The sequence below is a fragment of the Lissotriton helveticus genome, chromosome 12 (genome assembly GCF_964261635.1).
Source record: "Lissotriton helveticus chromosome 12, aLisHel1.1, whole genome shotgun sequence".
NCBI lineage: Eukaryota > Metazoa > Chordata > Amphibia > Caudata > Salamandridae > Lissotriton > Lissotriton helveticus.
Window position 1 is genome coordinate 876,724,775 of NC_136073.1, and position 16,086 is coordinate 876,740,860.

At 50.2% G+C, this 16,086-nt stretch overlaps 1 long non-coding RNA gene across 1 annotated transcript in view; it reads left to right on the forward strand.

Moving 5' to 3' along the window:
• Nucleotides 1–16,086, forward strand: part of LOC144797684 (uncharacterized) — a 305,166-nt gene that overhangs the window by 205,503 nt on the left and 83,577 nt on the right. The window contains exon 2 of the long non-coding RNA XR_013603440.1: nt 9,933–10,027. This is a non-coding gene — a long non-coding RNA (uncharacterized LOC144797684). The remainder of the gene's footprint in view (nt 1–9,932; nt 10,028–16,086) is intronic.

Here is a 16,086-nt window from a genome sequence, read left to right on the forward strand (position 1 = left end):
AGTTGCAGAGGGGCCACCAGACCGCTTCCCACCTGGTGCCCGAGGTAGGTCACGGACCCCTGGCCAATTTGGCATTTGCTGGCCTTGATCGTGAGGCCAGCTCGTTGGAGGGCCTGTAGCACCTCTCGGAGGTGGTGGAGGTGGTCGGACCAGTGGTGGCTGTACACAGCGATATCGTCCAGGTAGGCGGCGCTGAATCCTTCGGGTCCTGCCAGGACCTGGTTTACTAGCCGCTGAAAGGTTGCTGGGGCATTCTTCATGCCGAATGGCATGACCTTGAAGTGATAGTGGCCATCCGGGGTAGAGAATGCCGATCGTTCTTGGGCCCGGGGTGTGAGACCGATCTGCCAGTAGCCCGCTGTCAGGTCGAAGATGCTGAGGTAGCGGGCAGCTCCCATGCGGTCGATTAGTTCATCTGCTCGGGGGATGGGGTGTGCGTCTGTTCTGGTGACCGCATTCAAGCCCCGGTAGTCGACGCAGAACCGGAGCTCCGGCGTGGTGCCGGGGGCGGCCGCTTTGGGGACCAGTACCACTGGGCTGGCCCAGGGGCTGTCTGAGGGCTCGATGATCCCGAGGGTGAGCATCTTGGCCACCTCCTCTTGGATGCAGGCCCGTACCCGATCTGGTACGCGGTAGGCCCGATGGCGGATAGGGGGACTGTCTCCCGTGTCCACGTCGTGTAAGCACCAGGGGGTGACCCCCGGGGTGAGGGAGAACAGGGTGGAGAACTGTAGCAGGAGGACTCGGCAGCCTTGGCGCTGTTCCAGGGTGAGGGCCTCCGAGAGTCGGACCCCGTCCACGGAGCCGTCCTTCTCCCGTGACCGTAGGAGGTCAGGGAGGGGTTCGGAGTCCTCCTCGGTTCCATTGTCGGTTGCCATCAGGAGGCTGAGTTCGGAGCGTACAAAGTGGGGTTTCAATCTATTAGCGTGGAGGACCCGGAGAGGGTTTCGGGAAGATTCCATATCGATGAGATAGGTGACAGGGCTCTTGCGCTCGATTACTTTGAAGGGCCCCGTCCATTTGTCTTGCAGGGCGCATGGTTCGGTGGGAGACATTACCCACACTTGTTGACCAGGTTCAAATTCGATGGAGGATGCATTTCTATCGTACCACCTTTTCATGTCCTCCTGACTGGCCTCCAGGTTTGCTTTTGCCATCTCTCTGAACCTTCTGGTCTGGTTGCGGAGGGTTAGGAGGTACTTGAAAACATCTGGAGGGTTCTTTAGAGGGGGCATTTCCCAGCCTTCTTTGACTAGGCTGAGCGGGCCTCGCACCGGGTGTCCATACAAGAGTTCGAAAGGGCTGAAGCCGAGGGACTTCTGGGGGACTTCTCGGTAGGCAAAGAGAAGGCACGGTAGTAGCACATCCCACTGGCGACGGAGGGGCTCTTCCAACCCCCCAATCATCCCTTTGAGCGTGCGGTTGAACCGCTCAACCAGTCCGTTCCCTTGAGGGTGATAGGGGGTCGTGAATCGGTAGGTGACCCCACACTGTTGCCAGAGGGACTTCATGTATTTTGAGATAAAGTTCGTACCCCTGTCGCTGACGACTTCTCGGGGGAAGCCCACTCGAGAGAAGATCCCCATCAAGGCTCGACCCACTACTGGGGCTGTTATCGTACGAAGGGGGACCGCCTCAGGATAGCGGGTAGCGTGATCCACCAGGACCAGGATGAAGCGATGTCCCTGTGCTGTTCGGGGGTCCAGGGGCCCCACAATGTCTATTCCCACCCTTTCGAACGGGGTGGTCACCACGGGGAATGGTTGTAGGGGTGCCTTGAGTTTGCGGCCGCTCTTCCCACTGGCCTGGCAGGTCGGGCAGGACCGGCAATGGTTGGATACATCGTTCCTCATTTTGGGCCAAAAAAAGTGAGTCACCAGGCGGTGGTAGGTCTTGTCTTGGCCCAGGTGCCCGGCCAGGGGGACATCGTGGGCTAGGTTCAACAGGAAGTCTCTGAAGTGGAGGGGCACCACCAGCACTCGCCCGGCCCCCAGTTCTGCGATTTTCTGTTCGCTGTACAAGAGATCATTGTCCCAATAAACCCAGTGGGCCCCGGTGGTGTCTCCTTGGCTCTGGGCGAGCGCTTGCTGTCGCAATCCCTCGAGGGAGGGGCAGGTCTTTTGCTCCTGCCGGAATTGTTCCTGGGTGGGCCCCCCTTCTTGACGCCACTGAGCCAGGTCGGGAAGCTCGGGGGGCTGTGTGGACCCCTCTGGGGTGGGGTCCGGGTGGTCGGTCTGGGGGAAGTCTTCTTCTGGAGTGATCGAGGGCGGAGGCGCTGCCCATTCTGGTTCTTCTGGTCTAGGGATGGTGCGGGTGGCCATGGACCGGGTGGTTACGCATGCCCAGTCCGGGAGACCCAACATCCCCAGATGCTCTCTTCTTTCCACGGCGGCCCACGGGGAGCTCTCGAGATCGTTCCCCAGGAGGCAGTCTACGGGGGCATCGTCACGGACAGTTACTTTCAGCATGCCGGACACTCCTCCCCATTCGAAGGGGACGCAGGCCATCCGACACAGGCTCTCCGAGTTGTCTGCCGATCGGACGGGGCAAAGTACGTTTGGTAGGATTTGTTCTGGGGTCACCAGGTGACAGCGGACGGCCGTCACACTGGCCCCGGTGTCACGCAGGGCCTCGGCCTTGCGCCCATTGATGCTCACCCATTGGCTGTACTTCCGAGTGTTGGCGGGCAGGGGAGTCCGCGGGACCATGTCTCTTCCTCCCAGGCATGCCAGGGTCATGGCGGCGGGTTCCCACTCGAACTGCTCCGACTCATAGGTCTCTGTGTCTTCGGAGATTTGTTCTTCTCCCAGGGCGGTGGCCGCCATCTGGCGGGGCCCGGGGACCTGGTTCTTCGGGCAGGTCGGGTCACTGGCATAGTGGCCGACTCGCTGGCATCGATGACACGTCACGTTAGCTCGGAACCCCGGGCGCATCGGGGGGTTTCCCCGGCCTGCTGGAGCCGGGGTGGCGTTCGTGGGTGCGGCCGGGGCGGCGTCTCTGCCCCGGCCCGGGCCTCCTCCTCCTCCTCGGGGACGATGGTGACCTTGGTTGGTTCTGTTCTGCTCATTCGGCCCACTCCGGGCCACTCGGGTGCTCTCCCACCGGTCAGCCTCGGTGGCGAGCTGCCGGGGTTCAGTCAATTTACTGTCGAGGAGGTGCTGCCTGAGCTCGACGAAACAGTTGTTGGAGAGGTGCTCCCACACAATGAGATTGAAGAGTTGTTCGTAGGTGGTTACGTTGTTACCCTTGATCCACCCCTCGAAGGCTCGGCTGAAATAGTTCACGTATTCCAACCACGTCGTACCTGGGATCCGGGTGCAGTTGCGGAACCTCTGGCGGTACATTTCGGGTGTAAGTCCATATCGACTGAGGAGGGCGGCCTTCATATGGTCATAGGACGTCATTTGATGGTCCGGAAGCTGCAGCAGGGCATCACGACCCTCGTTGACGAATCTCCCCCATAGACCGGCCCCCCAGTCACTTCGAGCGACCCGGTGGGCGGTCATGGCAATCTCATAGGCTTTGAACCACTGCTGTATGTCGTCGTTCCGGTGATATTCTCGGACCACATCCTTGGGGATGTGGACCTTCTGCTCGGTAGGACCCGGGGAGTGCGGTTGCTCGGGCACCCCTAGGTTTTTGTTCAGTTTGCGTATTTCTATCTCCGCTAGTTTGCACTCGTGCTCGTATGCCAGTCTTTTTTCTTCGAGGTCTCTCTGTCTCTGTTTTTCCTCTCGCTCTTCTCTGAGCCGTAAGTGTTCTAAGTTTATTTTTTGTTCCGCCAGTTTCAACTCTCCGTCTAATCTGAGTCGTGCCAAGTCTAACTCGTGTAATCTATTTTTTTCCCGCTCCTGGATCTCTTCATGGGAGGGGCCTGGTCTCCGTTCCTCCGTCCGGGTGGTGTTGACTTCCGGGGCTGCGGGGTCCCGGGGGGTTGCGGTATTTGTCTCTGTCCAGGCCTCTAGGGCGTTTTTGAAGTCTTCTTTTGTGCTTAGCCCGGTGGTAGCAATGCCTAAGTCCATGCAAAATTGTTTGAGCTCTCGGTGGTTGTATTCTTCCAGCTTTTCCATCTGGAACTTCTCCGCCGATCCGCTCTCTTTGGTCGTCATTGTGGTTTTAGTCGTAGGGTGAGTTACTGTCTGTACGGTACGCGTTGGTTCGGATCGCGCCGCTAGCCACCAATGTTAGACGGGGACCTGGAGGGTCGGCCGAGCAGAGTGATCGCACAGACAGGTAACTTCCCCCCCACAGATGGACACCACACAAAGCTTATGGTAACACCTTTTATAGGCACTTCGGGTAGTAGAGTGGTACGATACAGGGCGATCAGGACACGATGATCCTCTCAATTCTAGTCTCTAGTAAGGGAAGGGGGTAGCGGGACAGTCTTGGTACCCACGGGTACGGGTGTGTAACGGTGATAGCTCACAATCCTCGAGCTCGGTGTTCGGATGGGTCAGACCGTGGCAGCGCCAGCAGGTCCCGAAGAGGTCGTAGGTGGCACGGGCCGCGGCAGCGCCAGCAGGTCCCAACGAGGATGAAGGTTACAACGGGCCGCGGCAGCGCCAGCAGGTCCCACGAGGATGAAGGTTACAACGGGCCGCGGCAGCGCCAGCAGGTCCCACGAGAATGCAGGTTGCAGAGGGCCGCGGCAGCAGGTCCCACGAGGATGACGGTTGCAGAGGGCCGCGGCAGCGCCAGCAGGTCCCACGAGGATGACGGTTGCAGAGGGCCGCGGCAGCGCCAGCAGGCAGGACAATAGTTCACAAGGCAGGGCTGTGGCAGCGCCAACAGTCCGTCAAGGATGAGTTCGTCGCGGTGTCTCTCGACTCCAGGATACAACTGCCTTCCTGTCCTGGGGCTGCCTCAGTTATAGGTCTGGCGCCCTTTGATGTCCGGACCCTCGCTCTTGGAGGTCGGGAGGTCCGGGATGAGGGAGTCCAGACACCCAGCAGGGGGGTGGAGCCAGCGCCCGAGGAGGCTGGGGGTGCTCGGCACCTGGCGGGGGAGAGCCATCGACACTTCGTACTCCCATTGACCTGCCAAGTGGGCCGTTCACCTCCTGGGTGGAGGGTGGTGCCGGGATGTCGGGGCCTGGCCAGGCCCAGGGTTGGGGTCGGGCTGAGGCCGCACGGCCGCGTGGTGCCGTGTCCAAGATGGCGGCTGGGCCGGGCAATGGTGCTGACGGTGGCCCGGGCCCTGTCCTGCGGGGAGGGAGCGAGCCCTTCATGTGGCCTGTCCAACACCTATGCACTCTACACTCCCTATGCACTCTCCACTCCCTATGCACTCTCCACTCTCCACTCCCTATGCACTCTCCACTCCCTATGCACTCTCCACTCTCCACTCCCTATGCACTCTCCACTCCCTATGCACTCTCCACTCCCTATGCACTCTCCACTCCCTATGCACTCTCCACTCCCTATCCACTCTCCACTCCCTATGCACTCTCCACTCTCTATCCACTCTGCACTCCCTATGCACTCTCCACTCTGCACTCCCTATCCACTCTCCACTCCCTATCCACTCTCCACTCCCTATGCACTCTCCACTCCCTATGCACTCTCCACTCCCTATGCACTCTCCACTCCCTATGCACTCTCCACTCCCTATGCACTCTCCACTCCCTATGCACTCTCCACTCTCCACTCCCTATGCACTCTCCACTCCCTATGCACTCTCCACTCTCCACTCCCTATGCACTCTCCACTCCCTATGCACTCTCCACTCCCTATGCACTCTCCACTCCCTATGCACTCTCCACTCTGCACTCCCTATGCACTCTGCACTCCCTATGCACTCCCTATGCACTCTCCACTCTCCACTCCCTATGCACTCTCCACTCTCCACTCCCTATGCACTCTCCACTCCCTATGCACTCTCCACTCTGCACTCCCTATGCACTCTCCACTCCCTATGCACTCTCCACTCCCCACTCTGCACTCCCTATGCACTCTGCAGTCCCTATGCACTATGCACTCTCCACTCCCTATGCACTCTCCACTCCCTATGCACTCTCCACTCCCTATGCACTCTCCACTCCCTATGCACTCTCCACTCTGCACTCTCTATGCACTCTCCACTCTCTATGCACTCTCCACTCCCTATGCACTCTCCATTCCCTATGCACTCTCCACTCCCTATGCACTCTCCACTCCCTATGCACTCTCCACTCCCTATGCACTCTCCACTCCCTATGCACTCTCCACTCCCTATGCACTCTCCACTCTCTATCCACTCTGCACTCCCTATGCACTCTCCACTCTGCACTCCCTATGCACTCTCCACTCCCTATGCACTCTCCACTCCCTATGCACTCTCCACTCCCTATGCACTCTCCACTCCCTATGCACTCGCCACTCCCTGTGCACTCTCCACTCCCTGTGCACTCCCTATGCACTCTCCACTCTGCACTCTCTATGCACTCTCCACTCCCTATGCACTCTCCACTCCCTATGCACTCTCCACTCCCTATGCACTCTCCACTCCCTATGCACTCTCCATGCACTCTGCACTCTCCATGCACTCTGCACTCTCCATGCACTCTGCACTCTCCATGCACTCTGCACTCCCTATGCACTCTCCACTCTGCACTCTCTATGATGCTCTTCAGCGCTTTGCAGTGCGGTTAGGATATGAAGCGCTATATAAATTCAACTGTAATGCATTACGAAAAATGCCAAACTATGAAAAAACTCCCTGTTGCAAATCTTATGAGCAGTTTTACAAGTGTCTCACGAGGGGCACGAGATGCTTAGCCCATACGAGTCTATTTAGGCCGTTTGGGTACTGAACACCCGCAGTTTTAAGGACATTATTAAAACGGACTGTAAAGTCGAACTGAAAGAATGAAAAGTTATGCATGCTGCAACAAAGGGGATCAGCCGAGCAATTTCACATCAGACAAACCACTGCGTAGTCCTCACTACAAATAAAGGGGCAAAAATTAGTTTTAGCGCCCATGCACTTGATGAACAGCCAGATCATGGCCTGTGTCTTCATCATGTATTTTTAACTAATGTACACTGAATTCACGTGCTCCACCACTAAAAAACAAGCACTCACCTGGGCTTCCTCGCATGGAATGACCAAAACAAACACAGAAGGAAAAAAAACGAAGCTCCGCCCACCGCCGCGATGACGACATCGCAGAGGCGGAGAGGGAAAAAATCGCGGGAACGCCCCCGAATCTGGTCCGGCCTTGACGGACAGATCCGGCTCCCAATGGCTAGCCTCCATTTATGGAGCTAGCCAATGGGAGGTGGGGGACGTTCCAATAGCCAATATGGTAAACAAAAGATTTCACCTGCGCGAACTGCTTGCGCAGATCGCCAGGTCGAAACCTAAAAAGGGGAACTAAATGTACGATATAGAGAAGAATTTAAATGATCGCATTTTCCCATGGTAAGTGTTCATTTAAACCCGAGACAGCCGTCTCAAGGGTAAAAATCCAGAACATTTCCCTTTTGCATCTGAGTGCATCTGTGTTACCATCGTTTGGACAATGTATGCATTCCAAAATAAGCCATTTAAGATCCTCCACAGAATGTTTCAGATCTTTCCAGTGGGCAACCAAAGGTGCCCCTATACGTGAATTTCTGATGGATGACTTATGTTCAGAGAAACGTGTCCTGAACTCTCTCCCTGTTTCACCAACATATCCCTTGGAGCAGGGGCAAAGCAGGAGATACACAACATTGCTCGTTTGACAGTTCGTCTCCAACCACGTGCTGGGACATAGTGCACCATCAAGTTTACTTATCTGAAAGATAGTATAGAATTAGTAATTGCAGACTATATACAACTGCACACGCGTAATTCTCTGTTTCGGCTCTGCGCACCCAGACTGCTGCATCCTATCCACTTCCACTGCCCAGAGGTGTCTAATAGCCGCTGTGCACCCAAAGCCATATTATCAAGAACGGCAATAACATTATTGCCGCTTTAGCGGCAGGAAACTGCCGCAAAAGCGCCGATTAGGGGCTTGATAATATGCCCTTATGAATTCCAATAGAAGCTCTGGTTTGATGTCCTTCCCACCAGAACCTGGGCTTCTATGGGAATTCTCAAGGGCATACTTTCAAGCCACTTATCGCCGCTTTAGTGGCAGTTTCCTGCCGCTAAAGCGGTGATAATGTTATCGCTGTTCTTGATATTATGGTCCCCAGTCTGCTGTAGCCCATACACTTGCACTGCCCATAGGTGTATAACAGTCGCTGCACACCCAGGCTGCTGCACCCCATGCACTCCCACTATCCGGTGCTGATTGCGTGCTGTGGCGCATCCAGGCTGCTGCACCCCATCCACTCCCACTGGCCAGAGATGAGTGCTCGCTGCTGCGCAAACGAGCCTCTCTGCTCACCTTCCGCCACCAGCGTGTGTCAAAGAGTGTCAACCACGTGCCAAAGAAACCTCCTCAATCATTGCGTACACACGGTCTACGGAGCTCACAATTCAGACTGGGTGTTGATTGCCACAATGGCCACACATCATCGCAGGTTCTACACGTGTTCAGCTCTGGTGGTGTTGGAGGGGGACGTCAAATTGTGAATCAGAGCCTGTTAGATTAAAAGCAAGATAAGATTGTGCGTCATGCGTCCATCAAAGGGGAGAGAGAGAGAGAGAGTGACACCGGGAAAATCTTCGCAGCTCGCCATTGTGTCACCGGTGTGTCTCCAACCATGTGCCGGGACAAAGTGCAAAGTTAAGCTCCCATATCTGAAAGATAGTACAGAATTAGTAATTGTAGGAAAGACCAGTATGCAGGAATGAAAAGACATGGACAGTAATTCTCTTGATGTGGTTTAATCCTCAGAACATGTTTTGTAAGCAGCAAGTATAATGCAAGAATGACTGAACCCCCATTAACTTTGTTGCGCAATTACTCGAGGCACTCCAGTTGTTTCCTTCTTGATGATGAAATGTCCCAACCCCCTCACAAACCAGTGAACTCAGCAAGGATATTTACTCTGGCTAAGTACACTTGCCTGTAAGGGAAAGGGGAAGTGGAGAGAGAAACAAACAAACAACACTGGTCTTCGTCCAGGCGTCGTTTCTCTTGGAAGTGTTCTGGGCCATGAATCCTCACGATGTCTTCTCAGTGCAAAAACCCAAAGGTAAGTTTTAAAACAGTATTCAAACAATCTAAATCTTATTCCTTAATTCACCGAATCTTTAAATACACACCTTTAATCAAACGGCCATTGCCTTCACTTCATTAGGTCTGGGGTATTGCTAAAATGGCTTTTCAGGACAGTTACTCATTCAAGTGGTAAGTAAAGACCAATCAGTGAACATGGAAACTCTCTAAACCAATTAACATGAACTGGGTCAATAGTGTTAGTATTAAACGGGAAACACTTAACAATGCATGCACATACCTGAAGACCCAGGAAGACTTGCAGCAATTTGGAATCTATGTTTAGTCTGGAAGATATCAAGATACAAAGACACAAGCACCCTAACAATCTAATAATGCATTAATTGCTATCTTCAGTGTATATCACACCTTAAAAATAATCAGCTAACATTCTTTTATAGTGTTGACTTCACACTTGAGTAATTACATTGTTCTGTGCTTGTTTAAAAGGTATTCAACATTCGGATTTACCTTTACCAATGCTTATTGTTGTTTAACCTTTAGTCTTTCAGGTTATGAATTCACAACATAAATTGTACTCACAAAACAAACAGTACTGTTGAACCTAAAATTGTATTTACTTGTGCTTGTTTTTTCCACAGTCTCAGCCACAAGTAACTCAGCCCAGAGCTAATTTTAATTATTAAAAGTCATCCGATAGTTCCACAATGCTTGCGCATTCAAAAGTCCAAAGTTAAAAGTATTTCTGCTTTTAAAATCGTGTCAAAAACAATATCGGGAGTTGCTAAGCAAGGTGAATGCTTACTGTCCTTTTGTTCTGTTCCGGTGTCAGGCTCTGCAAAGACAGGGGAGGTTCCGGTATCCCCGAGGGAAGGACGAGGATGTCTTCTGGCGGGGAAGCTGAAGGCACGATGAATCAGGATCCAGGTAAGTGGGGGCTTGTTATCTTGCTCTGTTCTCCTCTTTAGGCCTCTCGGGGGGGGGGGGGGGGCGGAGAACAATGACGGGGAGAAATGAACTGGAGCGCTTGAAGTGACGCGATGCCAAAGAAGTGAAGCACCGTCACGTTTACAAGCGCTCAATTTATAGAGGCTGGGAATGTCGGTTAAAGTAATTAGGCATGCGCTGCACGTGGGACCCCTCCTGCGATTTCTACACATGAATCTAACAAGTGTTAACAGTAGAAAACCAACAAGCATTGCTACCTACAATGAAACTTACACCTTAAAGCAAATGTTTACAGGAATAAAGAAGGTATTTTTGCACATCCGGATTAAAGTTTCAAGAGTCAGCTGATGGCTGCATGAGTCCCCCTGACAAACTTCTACCTCCCAACCTTCTCACATTCAAAACATAACATTCCCTAAGCTACGCAAGGCAGTCACGAGCTGTGAGAGGCCACAGTTGGAACTCAGCATCAGCCCCTAGGGCGTTGCACCAGTGTTCGCATTACCAATCCGACGCTGTGGCAGAGTATATACGAGTGTGTATGCCTAAATCGCTCTGCTGTCTATCTGCATTCAGGGTGCTGTACCCCATCCACTCCCGCCGCCCAGAGTTATCTGCTGGACACTGCGCACCAAGGCCTCACTGCTCACCTTTTCACGGTCACGGCACCCTCCACAACATGCAGCTCCGTTATGCAAGGTAATAGGTCTCACATTAGCTACTGAGTCTTAATATGGCCTTGGCAGAGGACATACTAGTGCACCTATCATCATCGCAGGTTGTACACCCACTCAGTGCTTGCGGTGCTACTAACTCAGTAAGAAGTGAGGCCAAGAACTCTAAAATGGCCTAGAGCACGTGCACTCGTTCTTTTATATTAGCAGAGTCACGTGTCCTGTGATGGATGGGTGTGGTGTGGGTGTATACCAGCCGTGAGGGAGTGGTTGTGGCATCAGTGTTGCCAGACTGGGCTAGATGACGCATAATTGGACTATATTTTTCCGGTTGTGTGGTAAAATTTTGGTTTGTGCTAGTTGCCAGATTATAAATATATATCCAACGCTCCAGCAAAGTAGTATGTTAAAGCGCTTTATTAGACAAATATGTACTTGGCATAGTGCTGCAACATCAATTCCAATGCATTCACCACCTGCTTGACGCTGTCCCTGCCCCTCATTCCCTAAAGTAGCAATATTGGGCTAGTTTGGGCTACTTTTTAGTTGGCTTTGGGCTATAGAAAGCATAAAAAATCTGATAACACTGGATGTGGGTGTCCGTGTTGTAGTGCTACCGTCACCCGGGTTGCAAAAGCCAAAGTGTCAGTCTGTGAGCCCAGTCCCACAATATGGCCAACATGGAAGGTACCGGGAATTACTGACCCTATATTCATCCATAGTTCCACACAGGAAAGATGGTGGACATGAGATATCTGTGTAGATATGCATGTTTATTGCACATTCAGTGGTGTGTTGCAGCTGTAGCAATACAGGGCCATGGAAAGTTGAAGTTTCAGTTTTTGGCACATGGAGGGCAGCCAATTAGAGACAAGGTTGTTGTTAGGCTGCGTCAACATGTGTACTTATACAATCACTCCGATGATCCTCACGCACTTATAAATTCAGTGTACACTCTCTTGCCAGTACTCTAATGATGCAGTCTCTTCGTACGTATTTGTACAATGACGAGACAAAGATACATAACTAAAGTTTTCCCCCACTGTCAAAGGTAAAATGGTTGCATACGCTGTCCAGAGCACTATGTAATGTGGTAGAGCCTAGTGGCAGCATGTTGCATACATAATGAACACACGGACACAGATAGATAGTGGAACTGGGTATGGGCACGTGCGCTCGACTCCTTTTTATTATCAGGATCAGATGTCCAGTGACATCTGTGGTGGATGCGTGTGGGGTGATTGTAAGCTAACCCTCTGGGAATGGTAAGTTCTGACAACAAGTACAACAGTAATCATTGGTTCAGACACAGAGATTCAGTCATAAAGGGTCAATAATTTGTGCTGCACTAAGGTACGGGCACCAGAAATGAAATAATACAGAAAAGATTCTATTGTAAAGGGTTCATGACTTCTGGTACACTGAGGTAGGACAGCAGGTGTGAAATTATACACCAAATATTTTATCATAAAGGGTTGTAGTGACCACTCCACAGACGTATTTGTAATTTCAGTGATAATTTATTGGTAACTTCGTCCAGTTATAAAGAAAGGTGCAAGTACAATCTCTGCCACATCATATCTGGCATCCTAACATTCTCCACCTCTCGGGTGCAGTAGTCAGCACAGATATCGAGGAATGTTTTTAGTCACTTCCTCTTGAGAAAGTTCTAGGACATAGAGTACAATTCTCTCTGTAATAAATAAAACATGTCTCAATTTAAATTGTGAGCTCTTCTGACCGCAGTGTAGGTGTATGGAACAAAAGATGAAACGTTTGTGGAATACACTGTCGAAATATGTAAGTTTCAGGGTCGTCCGTAGGATCAAATTCCTCGATGGGAAAGCATCTTCAAGTTGAAGCTGTACAATTTTTTGCTAAGTGTCTTCTACTGTGAAATTTTCTCCCACATTTCTTTCAATTCTCTCTTCTCAGACTTGGTAATATATGACGTGACATAGCGAGCAACAGCAATTGAGTTATCTGTAACATATTGTATGTCCACATCTTCAAAATCACCAGATTGTAATCATTAATGTACTTTGATTCTTCTGTTCTTTTTAATTTATAAGTATTTTTGGGAGATTTTCGAGTGATAGTATGCCTCGCTACTGACATAAAACTGTTAACCCTTCCTTGCGATGACGTATGGTGCACTGAGTTACTAGTACCTTTGGCGCTCAGCGTGTACGTACCCTGCGATGATGTATGGTCCGGGGGAGCTGCACTCGAACCAATGTCATTTTGTCTGTTGAATTCTGCCTCAATAACGCCACGTGGCAATGACTTATGGTGCACTGAGTTAGTAGTACCTTTGGCGCTCAGCGTGTATTACCGTTAATTGTTGTTCTCATTTGTGACAAAAAAAAAAATTAGTGGAAGCTATTGCTGGAAAACTGGGGTTATCGGCTGTTTTCACTAGGTTCATAATGAAGTGATAATTTAAAATCACTGAAAAAACTATAGGTTTAAAGAAGATTATAATTAGAAATTAGCATTTAAAACCCATTAAAATTCACTGAAAAAAAATATAGGTTTCAGGGACGTTATAGTTAGTTGGACATTTCACTCCTACAAAACAATAGAAATTCCGCTGTTATAGTTAGTTGAGCTAACTATAACTCGCGCTCCCGTAATGCACTGCTAATGATGTCACATATTACTTCATTCGTGACATAGTCAGTGACCACTGATGACATCTCAAATGGATCTTCTGAAAGAGTGGCTTGCTCTTCTTCCTCTATAGGAAGCTCTATCTCCTGAACTGCCCCTACTTCAGGAGAAACAACTGCTATTGGGGTTGGTTGCAGCTGTTGTTGCCCACTTATCTCAGTTCCCAGCATTGATTGGGTACTACTTTGCGATAACGATAAGTCAATTTCAACATCACTACTCATCAGCGCTGTCGTTATTAGACTGGCTGCCTCTGCGATAGACATTGGCGTGGGCCTAGGTTGATGGGGTAGGTCCACTGATGGGGGGGTGCTGCAGCCAGCTTGTTCCCAGGACATCGCTGCTGCAGGGGCAATTTTTGTTTTCCCAAAAAAGATCTTGGGTGGCACACCAGTCTTGGTAAGTGGCAGTTCCTTCTTCTCACTGGCAACTTTCTTGGTACTGGAGGACCTGGTACCTTTCTTTGGGGCCATCTTCTTCAGATGTCAGCAGCACAAAAAGGCACACGTTGGAGAGATGTCTGTGGTCACACATCACATGGCGTCGTGCTCAGCAGGACTTCTTTGTGGCGGTACAATGGCTGATGATGCCTCCTCCTTTTTTGAGCACCTAAAAGCAAAGAAGCAAGAAGAACATCAGTGAAACGTTAATGTGGTATTCATTGTTGTGGTTCAATTACTACTAGTACAAACAAACATAATATATAACTTTTTATGTGGTCACACTTATTAATACTATTATTAAATGTATTACCTCAGTTATTAAAAAAACATAACAATACAGTGTAGACATTTGTGAGACTGACAAAAACAAGGGCTTTCATGGTTGGTGTACTGGTGTACAGTACACTGAGGAAGTATAGGAAAGAAGAAGAACAACAACAAAAATACAAATATAACGGACCCTGTTTGGCATTGTGCATCATGTGGGATTCAGCATTCAGGGAGCTGTAGATGACAATGGATAGAAGCAGTAAGCCAAGGGGAAGAAAGGAAAGAGAAAGACATACAGGCCTAATGCAGAAACACACTGGCTGTCCCCACAAAATGGCCACCAGCCACATAGCCAGGCTACAACAACAAGAAAGGGAAGACAGACAATGCAGGCCTATGGCAAAAGCAGTGCACACTGGCTGCCTTCACAAAATGGCCGCCAGCCACATGGCCAGGCAGGCCACAATAAGAAGCAATACGCCAAAAGGAATAAAGGAAAGATGACATGCAGGTCTATGGCAAAAGCACTACTACCACCACCACAAAATGGCCACCAGCCATATGGTCACTCACAATAACAACAACAAGCAGGAGGCATGGAAAACAATGAACTCAAGCACGCCTATTATAGACACAGACTTTACAAAATGGCCTCTGGCCACACAGAGAGGCTCAGCCTCAGCAAATGCTGGCCCACTATTGCAAACAAAAACACTCACGCACTGGCCAGACAAAGGAGGCATGCTAAACAACACAGCTTGACAACAATGCCAAAAACGAAAATCCACAGGGCTAAAAAAGGTTTGCAAATTGCAATGCACGTTACACAACAACCACACACATCCAACAAAGGCATTTATTTAACACACAAGAAAAAAAGTCAAATTCTGTAAAAAAAACAACACATTTTGCATTTCAATCCAATGCCATTCATGCCATAAATTATGTTTAAAAAAAATAAAAATGGAAAATCCTTTTTATTAACAATCAACAAAGAGAAAAATGAACAAAACAAAAGCATCAGGTGAAATACAGTTTCAGTGGCGGACAAAGACTCAGTCCCGTTTATACCAAATAATAAAAACAGTATAGACGTATCAGGTCACGCTGATTCTAACTCTCTCACTTCTACCTGCCGCGCTGGGGGCGCACAAATCTCACCTCGGTAACTATTCCAGGTCCCCCACACCTTCCCCCATTTCTCGGGACAACCCCTGGCCACATACATCAACCTCTCCCGAAACATACACCAGTCCACCCACTTGGAAACCCGGGGCGGCTGCCTGGCTCCCCACAACTGAGCGATATTTCGTTTTGCTACCATACACGCCAGTGTAACCCATTGTTTCCCATATATATTCAAGTCCGTGGGTTCCCACACATTCATTATACATCTCCGGGCCTCCGGCCGTATCTCCACCCCCAAAGCGCCTCACATCTCATCATAAATCTTTGTCCAATACTCCTGCACCTCCACACAATGCCAGAGAATATGCATAAAGGTGCCAAGCTCTCCACACCCCCCGGCACTCACCACTCTCTCTTAAACCCATTCGTACCAGGCAAGGCCCTGTGACATATGACCTATGCAATATCTTTAATTGTACCAAACGAAGTCGCATCTGGATCGCAACCACTTTTGGAGTGTGGTAAATAAAATATTACCCAGGCTGAATTTCTAGGCATTAACAATTAGCATGCATCAAGTGAGAAGCAGAGTCCGTGGTATCTGAGTTAAAATGGGCTTTATTCCAATAACTCGAGTCAAAGGGAGAATTAGTTCCATCACCACAGAGGTTCAGGAAGAGTCTTCTAATCATTTAATAACAAAACATCATATATATACTTTTTACTCCTTGTACATAGGGAGCTCGAGGCAGAGCAAGACAGAAAATGAGATAAGAACATGTGGGTGTACACTTGATGAGTCATAGGTGTGTGATAGGTAGGTGTCATAGGTGGGTGGGTACTTAGAGGA